Source organism: Dreissena polymorpha, chromosome 3 (assembly GCF_020536995.1).
Source record: "Dreissena polymorpha isolate Duluth1 chromosome 3, UMN_Dpol_1.0, whole genome shotgun sequence".
NCBI classification, from domain to species: Eukaryota; Metazoa; Mollusca; class Bivalvia; order Myida; family Dreissenidae; genus Dreissena; species Dreissena polymorpha.
Genome location: NC_068357.1, coordinates 36,355,533 through 36,376,908, shown reverse-complemented (window position 1 = coordinate 36,376,908; position 21,376 = coordinate 36,355,533). Strand labels below are relative to the sequence as shown.

The window sequence follows — 21,376 nt, the reverse complement described above, 5'->3', positions numbered from 1 at the left end:
AAAATTGCATATCGCGAGCCTCGTTTTTGGAATCGTCGCGTCGTGATAATTTCTGAAATTGGGGATGTAAATCTAGTACATCGGTTATATTAGGAAACTGATGCTATACGAATCGCATGTGCAAGCATGTTAGTGTTGATATAAAAACATTAAACCACAACACGATTGTGGACAGTTAATACAACTTACTAAGTACTACAGAATGCATTTAATGTGCATGGGCATTGGCCGATTTTTATCATAACAGTTTTTTTAAACATAGCGTTTTCAATTGTTAATCAAATAGAATTTGAGTGTTTATGAGACGTTTTTATCGAATTTAAATACGTGATATTTCATTTGATCTTTAAAAATATGCAATCTTTCAGTATATATGTCAGCCAAACCCAGGTAAGTGTATTCATGCTAGGTGCATTAAAAACCTTGACTATATCTACATTTATCAACAAAGATACACACAAAGATACACACAGTGAAAGTTCAGCAATATCAGCAGGAGAGAAACCGTATCGTATCAAGTGGTTTATGTATGCAAGACTAACAAACACGTGTATATCCATTTGATAAAAATGTACCCATTCAACATATTCAATGCATGTCGTCTATCTTTTAGTGTTATCGACTTCTTTCACTAGCTAAAATTTATAAATTGCTTCTGTTTGTGTTTTTGTATTTAAGTGAAATGTACATATATTTAAAAAGTTATCAAAATGTTAGGTATATAGTGCTTAAATTAATTTAAAAAAATAATGTGTGTTTTTTATTTTATGATGTATACTTCGCATTTCATCTACCATATGGTTATGTTGCGAAATAAACACGTAATTTCTTCTGGTATTAAAATGTTACACGGTTCATTTGAATCTCATTTATTGCATTTTCTATAATTGTTACTTTCAAATAAATACAATACACTATGGTATTTGTATTACTCATCGTCTACTGTATTTTCAGTAGTTTTGTGTTAGTTCTTGTAATCGTCTCACTGTGATATTAGCTGCAGATAATGATTGATAAATATTATTTATCTATGTAGTATGTATAATGTTCAACAACCTCGCTTACTCATAAATTAGGTACTTATTCGAAATATGTTTACATTATTATTAATGTTATTATCAATTGCATGCACTAAAATGTGTCCACATGGGCCATTGGCCTTCTATGAAATATGTAAAATCAAATTTTGTATTTAAAAATACAATTGATTGCGAAGTTTGAGACGCGCGTGTGGGTTATGATAAATTATGTAGTAAGTGTGAACATTTGGCTTGCCCTCAAACCGGTGTAACTCCCAATGCTTTGCATTGCCCTTTTCAAGGCGGGGTTCAAGTTTGGATCGTTTAATGTTTGTAGGTATTATTCTTTTCTAGAAGTAAATAAGAACACGATTTTCTCTACTGAAAATGTCTGAATTTCCAACGTTTTCTGTATAAAATACATACATTAAAACTTTGTTATATGTATTTGTTCCTTCAAATATGATTTTTTTCGCAGTGCCATTGTCTATTAGTAGATCTATATCGCCTCAGATAATTATCGCAAAAATCTAGGTCAAAATATAAATGTGTTACGAATCGGATCGCTGCTTCATCTATATCGTTTTATGTCATATTTCGTATCATACACCATTCACAATTTAAAAGTGAACTATATGTAGAATAGCAGGTTACTGCCCAATCGTTGTTTTATAAAGCAGGTGAGAACTAAGAATAATGGAACGGCGAGGCCTGCCCATATTTAAAAAAAAGAGATATAATCGGGTCGACGCTTCGTTTTAAGCGGGAATTCATATTGTGTTTGACGTTTGTTAATAATAACGTCATTAGCACATGTGCTGATTTTTTCTTTTTTAAATAGTCGGGGGGTTAACTGCTTTCTTGTTTTTGTGTCTAAAATATACCTCCAAACATTGACTGACATAACAACGCCTTGCTTATATGATCAGGAAGCTTTCTATCAAGCATATATAAATGTACTTCAAACGTGTACCAGAAAATAACATATTTGTTAAATGTGCACGGTTAGACACTTATTTAATTTTTCTTCACACTTTATTTGCAAGTTTGAAGTAATCATACTAATTTTGAACAAATAAAAAAATATAGACCCGTCAAGCACATGGTGTAACCTAATGGCTGACGTATTGTGCAGCCCCGGGATGTCAACTAACTTATCAAAATGATGCAAACGAAATAATTCGAAGGCTTTGACTGAGCGCTTATACTGAGCATAACATGGAAAATTGGACCGCGTTACTGAACAAACTTGCGTTTATCATTATAAAGCGTGTTTGCGTACTCGAGTGAAATCAAAGGCCATACATTGCTCTAGATAATAATGCTATACTAGATTAAAAAAACCGCTTATACAAAAACAAACTCCAGACTAAAGGCTAAAATCAGATCATATAACACAGTTTTCAACGACCCCGTTAATGTTCATAGAAGGAAATAACACAACACAACATATTTTTCGTTTACAAATACGCATTCCATCGAATTAAAAACCACATAATATATTGCTATCGCAATGGAGAAAATCGTTATACATATGAAGCCGGTCATAACTTCTATGGGGCGAGTCGTTATGAAATCAGGAGCGAGTCGTTATGAAATAATAGGCGAGTCGTAATGAAATCATGGACGAGTGTTCGTTATGAACTCAGAAGCGAAACGTTATGAAATAATTTGCGAGTAGTTGGAAACTCAGGAGAGAGTCGTTATGTGACACGCCTCGTTGTTTTAAATGAATAGGACGCGAGCTATCGATTAAGGGGAGAAAACTCAAAAATATTGTTTGAAAGTCTGTACAAGATTTATTCGGGTTGACAAACGGACTCGAAATATTGCTCGGTTTTCGACCGACTGTGAGTTAACGGCTGGACAGATTTTTTTGAAGTTAACTTTTTTTGAAAGGTCTCCAATTGCCCATAGTAGGATCAAGGGATGCTTTGGATTAAAGCTATGTTTGACATTTTTGCGGCCCGCGAAGACAGGTCTATAATAAAGTCTAGTTAATGACCTTGTTATGATTTAAACATCAGAGGGTGGGGATTTTTTTTCATGGCTCTTTGTCAATTTTTTTCTCGTTAAACATGATTTTATATATTTATTTTAATATATTGGGCTTCTAAAAAAATTTAAAAAAAAATAAATAAAAAAATAAATATATGTATACTATCCAGGGTACGTTACTTCAACCTGTGTGTGTGTAGTGGATCATATAAATCGCATACCAATTGTCATGGGTAAAAAAAATGGTATTTTTCTCTTATTTTCACAGTACTTCTTGAGTGCTTTTATGAAATTAATTGAAGTCTTAAAAATAGAATTATATTTAGTTTTTTATTTTAATTCCAGTATGCTGTTAATGTGATAGACAAACGGTATTCATATCATGCAGAATGTTGATTTCAACGCGGATCTGTATACAAATTTATGCCATTAAAAGCGTGTAATCCTTAAACACATACTTTTCGAATATCATCATTATGTTATTAAAATGTCAACAGCGAGTCTTGAACTTGACAACCATAAGTTAAAGGATGAAGTCGCCGTGGCGTAGTGGATACGTTGTCCCCACTCTGTGAGCGTTCTTAAGATCTCCCGGCGGTCACGTCCAATCTGGTAAGACATGATGATTCAGGCAGGGTCAACGATAGTAACCACATCGCATGTTAACAATTAGCCAGGACGAAATGCTATACAATAACAAATCTTTGTTTTATCTCGTAACTGCAGTATTTGTTCTAAACTTGTAGTCCGACCGTGTTACGTGTGTTTCATTATGTATCGGCAGCGAATAGAGGGTATTGTTTTTGTGGTTTTGATGTTTCGAGATCGTTTAAAAATTGTATTTGTAGGCACATAAGTTGTGCACGTTTAAACTAAATGTAGAGCGAAGTGTATTCATATGACATGATGTTAAGTTCATTGTATTGACTCAGTATCTTTCTAATATTTGTGTACCTGGAAGATCGCGTGTAATGTTGGTAAGTACGTTTAGCTGTTTTTTCGCACCGGCAATGTAATATCAGGGTGCAAACTTTCAGGAATGTTGAAACTTATTGAAGGTCATTTTGCTTGGAAGTCCACAATTTATAGAAAATGTGACACGAATTCGCCCGATAATCTTATCCTTCCTACATAATGTCCGTCCGTCTTGCAGTCCATCCTTTAGTGTTTACTTCACATCTTTTGTTTCCACGCGAGATCGTAGGCAATAATGATCCGAATTGTATGAAACTTGATATGCAATATCCTTAAAGATGATTGTCAAGTCGTTTCGCTATTTTTATTTTGTTTGAAGGATATATTGCCATTTCATTATAAATGTGTAACTTTTCATTTCCGAGCGACATCTCAGACCTGTATAATCCGATTTTGATGAAACTTATTACTGGGTGGAAATAAACAGGTCGTTCCAATTATGTTTTAGAAGTATTTGCTTTATCAATTGTAATTCTTCGTTGATTGTTCTATTGCGCGCTAGATTTCAAGAACTATGATCCGATCCATTCCAATCAATTGTTATGAAGTTATTGCCCTTTGATTAACCCATTTATGCCTAGCGTCTAGAAAAAAGGCCTTGGCAAACAGCGTACACCCAGATGAGACGCCGCATGATGCGGCGTCTCATCAGGGTCTGCGCTGTATGCTCAAAAGAATTTCTGTAAGAAATATTCTAAATATAGAAATAAATATACTAGATATACCTAATTTTAGAAATAAATTGATCCAATTTAGAAGAATGGGAGAGTCCACTAGGCATAAATGGGTTAAGAGTAACAAAAGTGTGATAATCAGAGCAAAATATTATTATATGTACTATTATATCTGTTGTATACTTAATTTATTACTGATTGACAACTAGTAATGTTTCATTTAATAGTAGCTCAAATAAGTCCGTATATAATATTATTCAGACGAGTGGTATCAATCCAAAATGAAATCGTCGTGTTTGCGCTGAAAGTATTTTTTAGAAACCTTATGTAAATACATATCGCATTACTTTGTATTAAGTATACTGCTGAAGTTTTGAAATTGCAGTCTCCATAACTTCATTGATGTATTTTAATACATATGCTCTTTTTTTAGTTCAATGAAATAAATACTTAAGTATGGTATGTTTGTTTTGTGAATAAAAAATCTTATTGTTGAAACTGATTCTTGGAAAGTTGGGCTAACTGTTTTTGCATAAAGTGTCGTACAAGCTTAGCCTGTACAGTCCGCACAGGCTACTCAGGGACGACACTTTCCGCATGAACACAATTTTCACAAATTTCGTTTAGAAGAGACTTCCTTCCTGTGCACTCTGATTAAACTGGAACTTACTCACATGCATTAAGCCCTGTTTTCACAGAACTCGGATAATTAAATAAAAACATTTCCGGCAAACATCTGCCACGCAGATGTGCGCTGTACTCATTATTAAGGATTGAGCATTTATGAAAGATTTGAAAACAATTATTCGATAGAATCAATGTAAGCGTTTGAACTTCCAGCAAACATAAAACGCAAAGATGTGCGATATATTCATTAGGCTTAACAGGCTTATCTGGGATGGCACTTTATGCACATGCAAGAAGCCCAGTTTTCGAAAACGCGGCTTAATTGTTTGTCTATGTTGAATAAAGTGTTATCTATATACTGCCCTTTTTTTGTAGAGTTTCATTTTTTTATAAAGCATATAAAGTTGGACAGAGTTTGGGTGAGAATGCGTTCTGTTTTTATGCATATTATATTAATTTTAGCAATTGCTTGTGTAATCTCGACATATTAAATGGAAGTGCATAAAAGGTTATGATTCTATATAAATCATAAGCATTTTACTGATGTAAACTTAATATAAACTTATTACATAACTTATTACATAAACATACAATCATAATATTTAAATATATAAAAATGAAAGATGAATCATTCTCAAAGCTTTTACTTAGAGAACCCACGATATTTGTGTGACTTCGGCAAAATAAATGCTCGATTGAATTCTTTTTGCTTTTCTGTAACGATGTTGCTGACGAATCTGACGTTAGCATAATGATGTGACTGTGGCCCAGTCCTTATCTAGTTATAAATGAGCCTCGCTCTGTGAAAAAAGGGATTAAATGCATATGCGTAAAGTGTCGTCCCAGATTAGCCTGTGCAGTATGCACAGGCTAATAAGGGACGATATGATATGCATTATATGCATAATTGAAAATGTTCACTTCATCTTATCAAATTTAGGAAATATTTGCGGTATGCTTTTGATGAAATATCTTTGACATGACGTCCGTTTTTGGTTCAAGTTTTTGCAGAATAAAGTAGACGTTGTTATAACGTGAACAATGTATGTACGTTTTACTTGACAAGTTTCGCAATGGTTTTCGTAATTATATATATAATTACATTTATATTGTTAAGATTCAAAGCTGATATAAAGTTGCACAAACGGTCATTCTTACATTTTTATGTGATACATTGTGACATCACGAATGTTTAAACATGACGTTTATTCATCAGATAAATTATATCGGACGTGGGCAATCATATATTATATATATATATATATATAAGAAGAAATTCGGCTTATATCCGGATATCCTGATTGTACAAATAAAGGTCACAATTTTGATTAATGAACCTTAAAACAAGATTTTAAATGCTTGTTGTTCCGGTTTAATGAGAGCGACCATGGTCGGGCGACTATGGTTGTACCAGCGAATAATCGTCGTGCGACGATAACCATGTTTAATGGAGAGCGACGATCGTCAGTCGACCGCGCGTTGTTCGACATACTGTCGAGCGACCGCAGTCCACCCCTCACACCACGACTGGTCGTCGCTTGACTCTTTGTCGGCACTCAAAAGCCGTGCAAAATGCACGCGGATGAGTACGTTTAGCCGACCCTCGGACAGATGAGGCCCCGGAATCTAGCCGGGGCCGCAATTTGCGTTTCAGGTGTCGATGTTCAATGTGTCCTGCGGTTCACATTAATTCACGCAGCTGGCTACGCTCTTCATCGACGCACGAGCCTAGTGATCCACCGCATAGAGTTGTTTTTGTCTGCACATTGACGGGTCGACTCGCGGCGGCCGTGGGGAAGCCGGAGGCCCGCGCTTCGACGCCGTGCAGGGCGAGCGAAGACTTGCGTTCTAGGGTGACTAGTGCTGGTACTAGTCGAAACCGAGTGTTTCGTGAACAAAGATCGGGGCGGCAGCTACTCTGCCTCGCCGCTCTTTGAACCTCGCGGGACAACCGAGCGAGCGATCCCGCTGGCCTCGGTGTTGCGAGCCCCCAGGTACCCACAGTCCGGACGCTTAGGCGGATTCCGCGTCCGTTCGCATTTCTCCCCGGCGTTTCCAGCTTGTCGGACACGCCGCCGCCATCAACGTGGGCTAGTGCGGGCGGTAGCCAGTACCTCGGCCGCACGCTCGACTTTGTCGGCTTCGCCGCAGCGCAATTCCCTGACGACTGGGACCGCGCGCGACTGGCCAGTGGTTTTTAGATTCGCGAAGCGCTTCGGCTATCTGCGATAGGCTCGGCAATGATCCATCCGAAGGTTCACCTACGGATACCTTGTTACGAATTTTACGACCTTTATCCCGGTCAACTTGCGCATCTTCTCGGCGCACCGAGAGCCGACCGCGAAGCCGGCCCAAGGGTCCAATCCGAAGAGCTCATTGGCTGGAGCGATCGGTAGTAGCGACGGGCGGTGTGTACAAAGGGCAGGGGCGTAATCAGCGCGAGCTGATCACTCGCGCTTACTGGGAATTCCTCGTTCATGGAGAACAATTGCAAGCCCCAATCCCTAGCACGAATGGGATTCAGCGGATTTCCCGGCCCTTTCGGGCTAGGCAAGACGCACGCTGATCCATTCAGTGTAGCGCATGTGCGGCCCCGAACATTTAACAGAGAGGGTAATCACGTGATAGTAAAGATGGCGACGTCCATGCCGAGACAGTTATTTATCGCCGTTCTATACCCTTTGTTACTTTCTTTTATTTTTAAATGACGCCCACTTTCCAGCCATATCAGTAAAAACGTGATTAGAGTTTATTTCGTATTTAAATTCGCTTTATATCTCGACTTTACTCCCCGCAAATTTTCTTAGTGGAGCCCTAATTAGGTCATCCCGCTAAGAAACTTCGCAGCGAGTAAAGTCGAGATATAGAGCGAAAATAACTATGAAATAAACGCCAGTAACTTTCTTGCTAATATGCGTTGAAAGTGAGGGGAATTTAACACTTTATACAAGTAATGAAGGGTATAAAACGGCGTGAATTACCTGCCTCGGCATGGGCGTCGCCATCTCGTGATAATCACGTTATCTGTCTAAGGGCATCACAGAACTGTTATTGCTCATTCTCGCGTGGCTAAACGCCACTTGTCCCTCTAAGAAGCTCGAGGGCGCAGCAGAGGACGCCCGAGCTATTTAGAAGGCCAGAGTCTCTTTCATTATCGGAATTAACCAGACAGATTGCTCCATAAACTAAGAACGGCCATGCACCACCACCCACCGAATCAAGAAAGAGCTCTCAATCTGTCAATCCTCGCAGTGTCCGGGCCAGGTGAGGTTCCCTGTGTTGAGTCAAATTAAGCAACAGGCTCCACTCCTGGTAGCGCCCTTCCGTCAATTCCTTTAAGTTTCAGCTTTGCAACTATACTACCCCCGGATCCCAGAAACTTCGGTTTCCGGGGGTCTGCCCGCGGGGTCATTTGATCAACCACCGCGGATCGACAGATGGCATCGTTTATGGTAAGATAGTAGACGGTATCTGATCGTCTTCGAACCTCTGACTTTCGTTCTTGATTAATGAAAACATGCTTGGCAAATGCTTTCGCTGTCGTTTGTCTTGCGACCGTCCAAGAATTTCACCTCTAGCGCCGCAATACGGCTGCCCCCGCCAGTCCCTATCAATCATTACCCCGCGCTCCTAGTGGGTTGCCGACCGTTTCGCCACTGATCCTAGGCGGCCCACGTTCGCGAGCCCGTACAAGGCACGCGGTCTCGAGCCGCTGCGAGCAGCGTGGCCAAAGTTGACCGCACCCAGAAGGCCCGCGGCGTGTGGCCCCGGCGGCATCCTCGGTCCGGCGGCGAGTCCACCTCGGAGGGCTGTACGTTCTGCACGCGGAGCAAGGCACGCACAGCTACCTCCCCTGCGGGCTCCTGACCGCCACCGAACCGGTCGTGGCCTTCCGCTAGCCGGGAAAAGTGCACCCTGCGAGTTCCGGCGCGCTAGCAGGTCCGAGACGAATCTCGGCCAGCACGCGGCCCCGCCTGCCGGGCTGAATTCCCCGCGCGGACTCTGCGGATCCACCAGTTTGACTCTATGCGGTTTCACGTTCTCTTGAACTCTCTCTTCAAAGTTCTTTTCAACTTTCCCTCACGGTACTTGTCCGCTATCGGACTCGTGCCAGTATTTAGCCTTAGATGGAGTATACCACCCGCTTAGGGCTGCATTCCTAAGCAACCCGACTACGAGGCGGCTCGAATGCGCCCGATCGGGTCCCGCCATTACTGAATCCCCGTTAGTTTCTTTTCCTCCGCTTACTGAGATGCTTAAGTTCAGCGGGTAATCTTGTCTGATCCGATGTCGGTTAGGATAAGGTGTTCGTGGCCGAGCAGCGGGCGCGAAGGTCGCATTTCGGCTGAGCGAGACAAGAGGCCCATTTTTACTCCTAAAAATCGCGACTACCACGATCGCAGTCGCCTGACCACACCGTCGTTCGACCACAGTCGCGGCAACTTGCTCCTTGAACGCGACGAGTGGTCAGTTTGCGACCGACGAGCGTCGGTCGACCTCACATTCGCGCGACTATACTCGGTTTTTTCAGTTTTTCGTTAAACCGGTCCCAGATAACGGCTATGTCAGTTAAGTACGTGCAGATGCACGTGATCGTCCTTGTCCTGTGTGTTATCCCCATAAGGTCACAGCTTTTCGACTAAGTCCTTAAAAAAACTTTCCGGTAAGACTAAAAGATCTTCATCAAAACAAGAATGTGCATTGTAACTTATTTTCCCGTTCAACATTTGACACTGTGACGTTGTGTGTCATGCGATATCCGATTGTTGCAAAAACAGTATCTATAACATTCCAGCTGAAAGCGTTGCTCCTGTTCCGCGACCAGAACTTTTTTGTAAATGGAATGCCGGGATAAAAAACAAATACCCATATGGAGTTTTATATGTTGCAAAATGTCCGGAGATTTGGGCTGACCAGGAAATAAGTAAACTATGTGAACACGACGCCCATGTTGCAGAAAATATTAACTTTTAAAATTCCTGTCCGTGACCGAACAGAATTTCAAGTGATTTATAAAAATATTTACTGCGCGTTTTGTAGCGAGGAATACGACTTTTTATATTGGCCAGAAACATATGAATGCAAAGAACCCGTGTATGTCCGAGCTATACCTGGTAATGAACTCTATTTTTGTCATTTTTACGACCTGATGACCTGGTTAAATACCTTCTGTACCTTATGCCTCCACCACCATCAAGATGTCCAGAGTTATAAAATGGGTTTCTGGTCGACATGTGTGCGAATGCACCCTATAATGTTGTCTATAATGATTCAATTACCACCCAGACATATCGGAATGGGTATTGTACAGAATGTAATGGCGTAAAGACGGAACACATTTACTGTTAAAACGTGCAGTCAGTTGAATCTGCATCTGGTCAGTAACCGCTACTTCCAGAAATATATCGCTACCGTAGATTGGTTGATATAAATAACAACGAATATATTATTTTTTCATTTATATCACGAACTGCGAGGATAATGCGATATTTGACTTCGTGTATAGAAAGACTTAGTGTAGAACGATTTTCTGTCCGCACGGAACAGTGCAAATGCAATACACGTGCGAAAAATGACATTGATGACTTCAATTTTGCGTTGCAAAGGGATATAACTATATATATAACTGGAATCGACATGGACATAAACTGTACGTTAGTTAATGTAGACGAGGAAGAATACAAAAACGCAAATGATTCACAACTGTTTGTGATATCAATCGACAGAACACTCAATAACACATAATATTTACAGATGTGTCTGTATGCTAACACCTGCTACTGGTATATTCAGACGATTGTACTATCAATCTTCAAGTGTAGTGTACCCTTCCGTCTAAAGATGATCACTGCATTCACGAGTTAAATGTTTCCAGACTTTGAAGGATTTCCAAAAAATAAAAATAATTATGTTTTATTTTTTACAAAGCCGTTTTATGTTGTATGTAAATATTGGTTTAAATTTGTAAATATCTCTTAGGTTTATACAGTTTTAAATACAATACAGAAGTAAGACAATAAAATAACTTTTTAATCTAGCATTATCAGGTGGTCTGTGATTGTGGCATGGCTGCGGTACATGTATGCTCACAATCAGTCACATCACTGGGCGAAGGGTGATTAGTTAACACACGCCTTTAACTTCCGAAAGTATAGAAAGACATAAATGTTTCCAGAAAGTGTCACATTTCCCTTGCACCCTAGGAGTACCTAGCCTAATAATTATAATGCAATAAAGTGAAGTGTTTACTCTCCCTGCGTAAGGCTCGTGGAAAATCGAGTGAAATTGAAGTACGGTTATATTTCATTTCAAATTATATTTCATGTGATAGTTTTGAAAAATGCATTTAAACTGTTTTTCAGTATAAGTTATGCATTGTTATTCGGATAAGTATTCTCTTATGGAAACAAAGTATAAATATATTTGTAATTTTTATGATGAGTTATTAGTGAATAATCGTTTCCATTAAATTCACTAATACCGCATTGAAATATTTTAAATCAACCAACGACTGAAATGGACCAAATTTTGTTATGCAAAGTTTTACTCTTTACTTTTTCAATGAAATGAATTGGATTTATGTATTATACTTAGACATAGCAATACCAAGACGATAACTTTTCATAAACGATATTATAACGTTGTCTAACGTTGTTTAATCGTCTGTTAAAATTAACTAGTATTTGGCGTGCCGAATATTTATAAATCTTTGCCCATTCGATATAATTGTCATCAGCTTATACGTGCGATTAAATGTTAGCATATCAGCACGTAATATGCAAATTGAGATATATGGCTTAAGCTGGGTTCCCACTGCCGATCAGATCAACTCGATCAAGCCCGCCCAAGCGGTCGGGTACTGGTCTGGTTCGGTCGGCATGAGTGGTCGGGGGCGGTCGGGTAGGTCGGCATTGGTCGGGCTTCTATCCCGATATTTTTTGACATGCTAAAAAATATCGAGTAGCGGTCGAGTAGGAAATGGATCGAGAAGCGGTCGGGAAGTGGTCGTGTATTAGTCGAGTAGAAGATCGAGTTGATCGTGAAGCAATCGTGTGGCGATCGCATTGACATCTTTTACACGATCTGTACCCGATCCGCTCGACCTCTAACCGAGTTATTTTAGATCGCAACACGAACCACTCGACCTCTATTCGATTTGATGTACAGGGGCCGGCTTAATGAAAAACTACAACACCCGACTGTAGTCGCGCGACTGTGTGATCGACCGACGCTCGTCGGCCGCCAACTGACCACTCGTCGCGTTCAAGGAGCAAGTTGCCGTGACTGTTGTCGCACGACGGTGTGGTCAGTCATTTTGCACGGGTTTTGATTGCCGACAAAGCGTCAAGCGACGAGCAGTCGTGGTGTCCGTGGTGGACTGTGGTCGCTCGACAGTACGCCGAACAACGCGCGGTCGACTGACGATCGTCGCTTTCCATTTAACCCGGTTATCGTCGCACGACGATTATTCGCTGGTACAACCATACTCACTCGACCATGGTCGCTCTCATTAAACCAGGCCCAGATGTACTAGACTGCTACCCGACGGCTACTCGACCGTACACGATCACTTCCCGATTGCTATTCGACCATACACGAACTCATGTCACTAAAACAAAACTCACGTGCAAAACGTCGTGCTTTTCTCTCATAATCTTCTTAGAATGGGACGAGTAAACATCCAAAGATGCAAAGAAAGGGCAAAAAGGCGACTGATACTGCTAAAACTAGTAAAACTAGTGGTAAATAAACAGTCGCCGAGACTGAAGTAACTGTATTCCCACAGGAAGAAAGGAATGATCCACATACACCTCCAAATGAGGTACAATTTTTTTTTGTTTTGCTTCGCTTTCTCTACGATTCTATACAATAAACCTGACATAACACTCATTTTCTTTGCTAAGTAATTCGAAAGTTATTGCCATACATTTATTTATACTGTTAAACGGTTTGTCATGTACAATTGTAGTCATACAGTCAGTATACGGCTGTATTTGTTCGACAGTTAAGGCTCAAAAGGCCTTTTAAACAAAAAATCATTGATTGTAATTTTCATTGATATTCATACGTGTTCTTTTTATTTTGACAGACTGAATTCAAACCCCGGAAAACATTACAACGTACACTCACTTAAGACGAAGAAAATGACCTTGTTGCGTGGCTGCGAGAGAATTCGTTCCTGTTTGACAAGTCTTCAGCAGGGTTTAAGAACAATGAGAATTAAAACAGTACATGGTCTACTTGGTCGAGCTGAGATCGTATAGGGCTCACGTATAGGTCGAAATGATCGAGCGGAAATCGGAAAGATGGTTGAGTGGACGTCGTAAATGAGTCGTGTGGGGGTCGTGTGTTATCGATAGGAGGTCGAGAAGAAGTCGTGTATACTCACTTGTCTTCTTTATTATACGGTTGCACTTCCTGAAACGTGCAATTATTGACTCGGATGAGAAACCTTTCACTCAATTGTATGAAAAAAAGAGTCGTTGACGTATCCATTCAATGGTCTCAAAGAACACCATCTAAATTATCTTGTGTTACAAATGCCGTTTGAAACATCTCATAGAACTATACACATGGTATATGCTATTTATTTAATTTATACTTATTGTAACTAAAGGCTGACAAGAATTCGAACCATTAAATATAATATGTCATAGAAATGTTGTAAGTCTGGTATGCAAGAAAAAACTTTTTTTGCGGAAATCCAGTTAACAATATTTGGTGTAAGTTTCAAATCCTCGTGACTTTCCCGTGGTAAATTTCCATTCACCAATTCGCGCATAATTTTGATATGCTATGACGTTAGAACGCAACAAACCATGCTCATCGAGTGTTGATTGTATGTATATTATATGCAAGCGTATGCGAGCTAATATTGTGCATGCATGTATTTGCCGATATCGAAAACGAGTAAAATGCAGAGGTACGATGGGATTTGAGCACACTTTTTTCATATTCTTTCATATTACACATGGGATTTGAGCACACTTTTTTCATATTCTTTCATATTACACACAACGTGAGGAAGGTCGATTATAATATCGATGATATTTGTCATGCGTGTAAGTGCTTGTTTTATTTTAATTATATTTTGCATGTTTAACTGCAAACCATAGATACACGTTTATTACGTGCACACGTTAATTGTTAGCATAAATATAAAAGTAAACAGCTAGAATCCTGTCAGACCTTGAAGGATTGTACTTGTGCATGCAGCGTATTCTGTTCACCTGCCAGGGTTGGTACATACTGAAGGAAGTGTGCGATTGTGGGTGTAATCCTCCAACACGTGTTCCTTATAAGTTATATCCAAACGTGGCTCAAGGCCCCCCAAGATATGAGATGTGGCAAGATTTTTCGCAACGTGCATCGATCAATCAAACAATTAAACTAGTTATGACCGGAGAATGTATATTCTCACCATGCTTGCTAAAAACAATAGTATTGGTATATGTATTCAACGAGTTATTGTTAAAGTGTGCATGTGCTAGTGCTTTGTAAGTTAAGTGATGTTTATTGCAAGGTAACTTTTTAAACTATTCTTTGCCTCAAACGCAATATAAATTATAAAAGAGAGTTGTTAAGCTAATGCGAACACCATTTATGACAAATATAGTTCGCTACGACTTGATAACGACATCAAATAATTTGAACATTACGGTTTGCATATATTCATTTGTTTTTAAGTTTTTTTAATATACAATAAACCACCCCTGGATAAAAACCTTATAAGGTTCCTTTTTGTTGTACCTCTATCATCGATTAAACATTATTTATTCGATGCAACATTGTTCTTGCAAATTGACAGCGGTCAGAAGAGTAAGGTTTGAATCTATTTTGTTAACCAGTAAGCACTGCTTTCGCTGTGTCACTATCGCCACAATACTAATGTCTCTAAGAAGCCGATAGAGACATAGGTTTGAGACAATTTTTATCGTTAAGACATTAAAATATTGTTTTAGAAACTGACGCGAGACGTTATGCTAAAGGACAATACTGGAAAAGAAGTTCAGGCGTTGCACGTATTTGTCGTAGTGATCAAACATTTTACAGAACGCGTCTACGAACTTCTGAAAACTCAGCAGGTTGGAACTACTTCTGATGACGTTCTATGGACCCTCACTGTGCCTGCCATTTGGTCAGATGGTGCAAAGCAGTTCATGAGAGAAGCTGCTAGCAAAGTAAGTCATTATACAAATTAAAGCTAAAGTTTTAAATGACACAGATTATGTATTCAACGGAATGAACTACCCAGCAAGCAAGACATTTTGGACATAATTAGGGTCCATATAGGTTTACATAAGAAGCCCAAGATGGCAACCCATAGGCGTCATATACGGGCTTTTCAACTGGAATCCTTTTGGGACCCATACAGAGTGTAAATTGGTCCTATATAGGCCTCATATGGGTTCGTATGTGACATTTTTGTGCAATCAATGTAATTAATGGAGCTGGGAACTATATGGGGCCATTATGGGTCCTACATTGGTCCCACCTGGGCTTCCAAACTAATACTTTTAAGAGCTTTTCGACTTTTCGACTTATTACTTCAGAACAACATATTAAAATGTTTTTTTTTCATCAGGAAACAATACCGATGCATAGTGGTGGGATGTTATACTATCTTTGTCATATATATCTGCGTCTTGTGAACGTTGTCCAGCGGCTGTTTGAACTCTCATGTCCAATTCAATGGAACATAATCTAGAAAACACAATCACAAGAAAACATCATGAACATTTATGAAATGCAGTTAATTGGCTTCACCGTTATGGCAATATGTATCAACAAATTGATTCGAAAAGATACAAATTTAAAATTGAAATTTAAAATACAGTACAACTGCAAACTTAAAATGTACACTTTATCGCAAACATGTAAACAACTGTTTGTGCATACATTATATGCATTCCTATTAATTGAAGCATGATATTATTAAATATATATTATCGTTTTTAATAAAACATAATGTTATAAACATGTAAATTAAAAACTCAAACCTTTGTTTTTCTTTATTGTTAGCGCTGCCGATGGTTGTTCGTATCCCGTTTCGTTTCGTGCACTTGTTCATTGATTTTGGAAAGATCCCAAATACAAACGTTTTGTCTCATTAGATCACCCTTAGACATGAAACCGTAAGCTCTTTTATGTTAATCGAAAACAAAAAGATTTTGTTTGAAGGACAACATCTTTGAGAACAAGAATACGAGCAATTTACCAAACGACCAACCCTAATAGTCACTCATGTTTACACCCTGTAACATGTGTTTGTTGGTTTAAAGGGCTTGTTTTCATTTAAATATTTATAATGATTAATTAATTAATATACCGCATATCCTTAAAGCAGGGAAAGTAAAAAGTTACCGATTTTGTTAATAAGAATGTCATATCCAAATGCTATGCTGATGATTTTTCTGAAGACGAATTATGTCCCAAATATGAGCTACGCAATGTTCGAAGGTATTCTTATTTCTATAACATTGTATCAAATTATGTTAGAAAACGAAATATGTTTTCAATCCACTGTGTGCCGTTCTAATTGGTTTGTTTTTTTGGCTATTTAGCTGATCGGACTTACGCCCTCGTCTTACAATTCATTCGTCGTTTCTTATCGTCCGATACTCAACGTTAATCTACACATATTAATTTAATCGGAAATCAAAACTAATACTTTCATAAAGTATTCGTTTTATAATAATTGAAAATCTTGTCACAGTTTACATTTTACAGAATTATAAAACGAGGATTTTTCATAAGACATAACTTATTCGGATGAACACAATTACATTAATGTTATTTCAAACAAGATACAAGAATTTACATTTATATAATCAAAGTGGAGGACACTGTACTTAAAATTGACATTTATAGGTATCTAAACGATAACGTCTATGTTCCGTTGCAGGCTGGTATCGAAGATGGAAATCTAAAATTGGTATTAGAACCGGAAGCAGCATCTTGTTTCTGCCGAGAACAGGAGATGTGAAGAGTTGTAAAGGTTGATAACAGCGTTCAATTGGAGAAGCTGCCCGTGTGACATAAATACATTGAAGCCGATTTGGGAGGTTTGTTTAATTAAAGTATGACAATTACATACCATATGTTTTATATTTATTCGCGATCAAAGAAAATATATACTTTCACTATAATCTTCTATTTATCAAAAAGCGGCTTATAAAGTATCAATACACATTGAATACACGTTGCGAATGTTCTCACAGCCGGTGTCGGTCTGCCCGTTCTTCTGTCCGCTCATCCTAAAAGATGAAAATAACACAACAGATTAAGAAGAAATGACTATTTATTTTGCATTCACATAAAACGAGATTGCATAAAGTGCTGTTCTTAAATGGTTAAAGGTCAACAGAGTTTTAATGAAATAAAATGACACTTCATTTTAAAACTTGTCATATAAATACAGAGCGATGTGAGGTTCAGGGAACTGTTTCACTTGTGGTCATATGTATGTTCAATGTTGTTAGAAAACTAGTCTAAGTCTAACTGCTGCTTTGAACAATATACTAATACAATTAAGGTAATGCACACTTTTAGTAAAATAGTTTTAGTAAACTACACGTTATTTCATGTGATATTAGCGGATGGCTCTTAACATTATTACGATTAGAAGTGAAATAGAGGGCACCCTATACACAATTATGTTAAAGAAAATATGTCTGTTAAAAATCGCATATAACAATTTACAAAGCGTTTTTATTGTAGTAATTGATTATTATAAAAATGATTTGCAATTTTTCATATTCAAAAATATATTTTTCTTAATAATTGTAATACATTATTTAACAGCTTAATTAATTCCCATAATCGCTATGTTACATTCAAAGAGAGCGATATATACATCATGTCACACATAAATTCTAGCATCTGTGCCCAATATCTGTTGCATTAATCAAAGCGAAATATATTTTACACACCGTGCATATTAAATGGAAAACTGTCAAAAAGTCGTTATGAAGCACCGTTATGTGATAAAAAACCATGCAATGAAATATTTATATTTTTACACGTGACCACGAAGGGGGAACAGCTGATATCGCTGTGCACGAAGTTATTGAAGACAACGATTTGAGGGAGATTTCAAGATCGGAGGGAGATGCTTATGGCGGATTAGAGGTTGATCGGGCTTTCTGGCAGTTTCTTGAAGATGTTTATGGATCAAACGTCATCTTTACATTGCGAAAAGACAAAGCTTCCATAAATGACATTCGAGCCTCTTTCGAACAAAAGAAGAGAAACTTTAAACAATCTCACACATGGGAACGAATACAGATGCGAGGATTAAAAAAGGCTATTAAAAAGACAGCAAATGCAGACGCAGACAAAACAAAAGAAGATGCATTCAAACGGTTTAACGGCAAAATTGACTTCAAAGGGGACAAATTAGTCATTTATTTAGAATTAATGTAACAATTATTTGAGCCAGCAATATATGGCATAATTAAATTCATTCAAAAGCTTCGTAATGACGACAACGTTGGTATAATTAATACCGCTATTCTTGTTGGTTAGTTATCGAATTCTAAATACATCCAGAATATGATTCAAAACACAATCACAGGCCTGCGGGTAATAGTGCCGCCAGACCCGTGGCTTGCCGTTCTGAAAGGAGCGGTGCTCTTTTGCAAAAATCTATTACAAATTTCTGAGCGAATTGCACGCTTCTCGTATGGATTTGCAGTTGCGCGTATATTCAAAAAAGCTATCGATTCTGTCGGTCTTAGATTCAATCTGAATGGCATCACTTATTGCAACGAAGTGTTTGATAAGATGATCACAAAAGGTGAAATTCTTGTTAAAGGAACCTAGAGGCTATCGGCTGTTACAAGAATAGAAGATATGGACAATTTCAAAAAAGCAAATAAGCATAGAAGGATTCCAGTTTTTTCGCAAATATATAAGTCTGAAAAGACAGATCCCAAATACACAACTGCAGAGGATGGCAGCGAACTTATAGGAAGGATTGTTGTTATGCCACTTAATGGTGAATGGCCTTTGGTAGCCGTTATTGAACATGGTTTGGTTGTAGAAGGAAGTGAACTACTCGCTTTCGCCAGAGACAATGTGACGGAAGCACGATACGAAGCTCGGTTTGACTGTCTTTAAAGTTTTTTTTAATTTGAAATAAAAATATATTTCAATGGGTAACTGCTGCATAAAATAAACAGTGTGTAATCGATCACGCGATCAAGTTGATTTTACGAAGGAAATCACAAATTTTGTCAAAAATACATGTATGTGTGCCGAGCGCTTACAAACTTTTCGGCGGATAGGACTGTCTAAAGTCACTTTTGATGGGGACATTGGGATGCCAAATATTGGGCCATGTTTTTAATGTTAGTGCAGGCAATATTGCAATACATTTATATTTATTATATTGTATATATTATATAAAATATATAAAAAACAAATATATATATAATCCGTTACCAATGTGTCAATTTTTTTAAATGCACTAGCATTGATAACATTTTATTAACAAAAATATAAATGAAAGAAAAGTGTCAATACACATTTACAAATCAGATGGTTATCAAATCGCCTATGCAAAATATGAAAATGTATATAAACAAGGCTATTGTCAAGCAATATTGTCCCCTACCGGCTCCACCATTGTCAGAAATTCCACCATTTTCAGAATTTTTTTTTGGTTGCAATAGCAAACACAATTTTTGACGAAGGAACAAAATGAAATAACGTGCTTAATGTCCATATTGCCATCAATCAATGTTGCAAGTTTCATGAAAAAAATATTAAGAACTTTTAAAGTTATCGCAGGATCCAGAAAACCACTATTTTCAGCAGTATTTCTAGTCTATTTGTTGCCATAGCAACCAGAATTTTTGACGTAGGAACAAAATGAAATGACGTGCATAATGTCCATATTGCCATCTATCCATGTTTCAAGTTTCATGAAAAAATATTAAGAAGTTTGAATGTTATCGCAGGATCCAGGAAAGTGTGACGGACGGACTGACTGACGGACGGACTTACAGACGGAGCGCAAACCATAAGTCCCCTCCGGTGAAACCGGTAGGGGACAATAAATGATATTAGCGTTAGGAACGCTATCTCTGATTTATTTTTCTGTCGAAGTTCTTATATCATCTAGAAATATTCTCAAATACGTTGATAATGCATTGCAATTTTGGTATAAATAACCAGAAGATCTTAGTATTATTGTTATTAGAAAATACATCAGCTTGAACTTCTAGTAAACATTTGCGGCTTCGCCGACAACACAATTGAGCATTTATTTAAAATACCAACGAAACATCTAAAAAAACATGTGTGCAATACCACTATGAGGTATTGCGAAACTTTTGTGGAACGTCTGCTACACAGCTGTTGGTTCAACATGGAATTTTGCTGTGAATTTCTTGGAAACATCTGTCGCACGGCTATGTGATGGATGCATTGAACTCTTAGGAAAAAAATGTTAAAACAGCGGTTGGATCAAATTACTGTAAACGTTTGGACTTCTGGTTAACATCTGCAAGACGGCTGTGAACTCGAGTGATTATAAACATTCGAACATCTACAAAACATCTTAGAAACAGATGTGTGCTCACACTATTAAGTATTACGAAACTTGTGTGGGATGTCTGCTACGCAGCTGTTAGTTTATATTGATATGTTGTTGAGAATGGCTGGTACATATCTGTCACACAGCTTTAAAATGTTGATAACACATGACTTCAACAACTTTTAATATTACAACCAACTTTACTGGTTTAGGAATGAGGTTGTGCTAATCATTCGATTTGAGAAAACGTCCAGAACACAGTTCTGTGTCATATACAACTTATTACTAATATTTATCCCATTTTCACCGCGACATTGACGGTATAACACGTTGTGGAATATACTTGCTTGTATTCAACACTGTGGAATATACCTGTCGCGTGCACGGACTACTTTTTAAATGACGTCATGCGATATGCGCTAAAATTAGGTCGATATTGTTTGGTTCATTGATCGAATCTTAAGGTCACCCATTAGAAGAAAATGTGCATATTTTGCAGAAAAATATATATATGACATATTCACCAAAAGAAATGTTGAAAT

The 21,376-nt window shown here is 38.0% G+C and overlaps 1 long non-coding RNA gene and 1 other non-coding gene across 2 annotated transcripts; one reads left to right on the top strand and one right to left on the bottom strand.

Annotated features, from left to right (window-relative positions):
• The first annotated feature begins 1,072 nt into the window (after positions 1-1,072).
• Positions 1,073-18,415, top strand: LOC127873690 (uncharacterized). The gene is made up of 4 exons (XR_008046332.1): positions 1,073-1,352; positions 15,256-15,474; positions 17,199-17,358; positions 18,330-18,415. It is a non-coding gene; the product is annotated as an uncharacterized LOC127873690 (long non-coding RNA).
• LOC127875505 (5.8S ribosomal RNA) lies at positions 6,891-7,044 on the bottom strand. The gene has a single exon (XR_008047461.1). It is a non-coding gene; the product is annotated as a 5.8S ribosomal RNA (ribosomal RNA).
• Positions 18,416-21,376: the final 2,961 nt, after the last annotated feature.